Here is a 2211-nt window from a genome sequence, read left to right as displayed (position 1 = left end):
TTTTCATGTTTAATTTCATTCTATTGTTTTTCTCTCTTATCATTAAAAATTCAAAAATATATCTTTCCAAGTCAATAGCACAGAGAATCGAAGATTCAGAACATGCAGCAGAGGAATTACATAGAAAAAGCTGGGCGTTCAAAATGCCCATTGAAGAAGGCAAAACTGGCGTTTAAACGCTAGCCAGGGTACCTGGCTGGGCGTTTAATGCAGGATAGCAGCAAGGAGGTAATTTTGTTTTCAATTCAAATCTCTTTCAATTTTGAAAGTTTTAAAACTAAATTTTCAAAATCTTATCTTTTTCACATCCTCTCTTATCAATCATATCTTTTTAAAATCAAATCTTTTAAATTATTTTTCAATATTTTCGAAAATCCTTGCTACAATTAATGATTTTAAAAAATTTCAAGTTGTTACTTGCTTATTAAGAAAGATTTAATATTTGAATTTTAGAATCATATCTTTTAAATTTCTTGTTAGCCAAGTAATTAATTTCCAATCATATCATTAATTTTAATCTTTTCAAATTGTTTTTCAATCATACCTTCTCATCACATCTTTCAAAATAATTTTCATCATATCTTTTGATTGCTATTTCAAATCACTGACCCTTTCTCATTTTAATTTTTGAAACCACAACCACTTTTTCAAAATTCCTTTAATTATTTAAATTTTTAATTTTGTTTTTGAAATTCTTCTTCTTCTCACCTTTTTCTATTTAAGGACTACACCCTCCTCAATTAGCAATTCGACTATCTTCCCTTTTCATATGTTTCGAATTCTTACCTACCTACCTCATCCCTCTGTTCCTATTTTTATGACACCTCAAGGAATCTCTATACTGTGACATAGAGGATTCCATACTTTCTTGTTCTCTTCTCTTCATATGAGCAGAAACAAAGACAAAGGTATTCCTGTTGAAGCTGATCCTGAAACCTGAAAGGACCTTGAGAGGAAGCTAAGAAAAGCTAAAGACAACTCTCTGGAGAGGATTGAAGAAATTTTGAAAAGGAAGAGATGGCAGCGAAAATAACAACAATGCCAATAATACAAGGAAGATGTTTGGTGACTTCACTGCACCTCCTACCTGTGGAGGAGCATTCAATTCCTGCAATCGGAACAAATAACTTGAGCTTAAGCCTCAATTAGTTTCTCTGATGCAGCAGAATTACAGTATCATGGACTTCCATTGGTAGATCTCATCAGTTTCTAGCTGAATTTTGCAAATTGTGACACTGTAGACCAATGGGGTGACCCTGAGGTCCAGACTATCTTTCCCCTTTGCAGTAAGAGACAGACTAGGACATGGTTGGACTCACAACCTAAAGAAAGCCTAAATCTTGGGAAAAGCTGGTCAATGCCTTCTTGGCAAGTTCTTTCCCTCAAAAATTGAGTAAGCTTAGAGTGGAAGTCCAAACCTTCAGACAGAAAGAAGGCGAATCCTTCTATGAAGCTTGGGAAAGATACAAGCAATTGATCAGAAGGTGTCCTCCTGGCATGCTTTCAGAATGGAGCATCATATGCATATTCTATGATGGTCTATCTGAACTGTCTAAGATGTCATTGGACAACTTTGCTGGTGGATCTCTTCATCTGAAGAAGACGCCTGAAGAAGCCCAGGAACTCATTGAAATGGTTGCAAATAGCCAATTCATGTACACTTCTGAAAGAAATCCTGTGAACAATGGGACAACTCAGAAGAAAGGAGTTCTTGAGATTGATACTCTAAATGCCATATTGGCTCAGAACAAAATATTGACTCAGCAAGTCAATATGATTTCTCAGAGTCTATCTAAAATGCAAGCTGCATCAGGCAGTACTAAGGAGGCTTCCTCTGAAGAAGAAGCTTATGATCCTGAGAATCCTGCAATAGCAGGGGTGAATTACTTGGGAGAACCCTATGGAAATACCTATAATCTTCATGAGAAATCATCCAAATTTCTCATGGAAGGACCAATAGAAGCCTCAACAAGGCTTCAACAACAATAATGGTAGAAGAAATAGTTTAGCATAGCAAGCCTTTTCCATCATCTTCTCAACAATAGACAGAGAATTCTGACCAGAGTCTCTCTAGCTTAGCAGCCATAGTCTCTGATTTATCTAAAACATACTAAGTTTCATGATAAAACAAAGTCCTCCATTAGAAATTTGGAGGCACAGGTGGGTCAGCTGAGTAAAAAAGTTACTGAACTCCCTTCTAGTGCTCTCCTA

At 35.9% G+C, this 2211-nt stretch overlaps 1 non-coding gene across 1 annotated transcript; it reads right to left on the bottom strand.

Annotated features, from left to right (window-relative positions):
- Positions 1 to 1395: 1395 nt before the first annotated feature.
- LOC112774839 (small nucleolar RNA R71) lies at positions 1396 to 1499 on the bottom strand. Its single transcript, XR_003189298.1, has one exon. It is a non-coding gene; the product is annotated as a small nucleolar RNA R71 (small nucleolar RNA).
- Positions 1500 to 2211: the final 712 nt, after the last annotated feature.

This window comes from Arachis hypogaea, chromosome 18 (assembly GCF_003086295.3).
Source record: "Arachis hypogaea cultivar Tifrunner chromosome 18, arahy.Tifrunner.gnm2.J5K5, whole genome shotgun sequence".
NCBI classification, from domain to species: Eukaryota; Viridiplantae; Streptophyta; class Magnoliopsida; order Fabales; family Fabaceae; genus Arachis; species Arachis hypogaea.
This window is presented reverse-complemented; position numbering and strand designations above follow the sequence as displayed.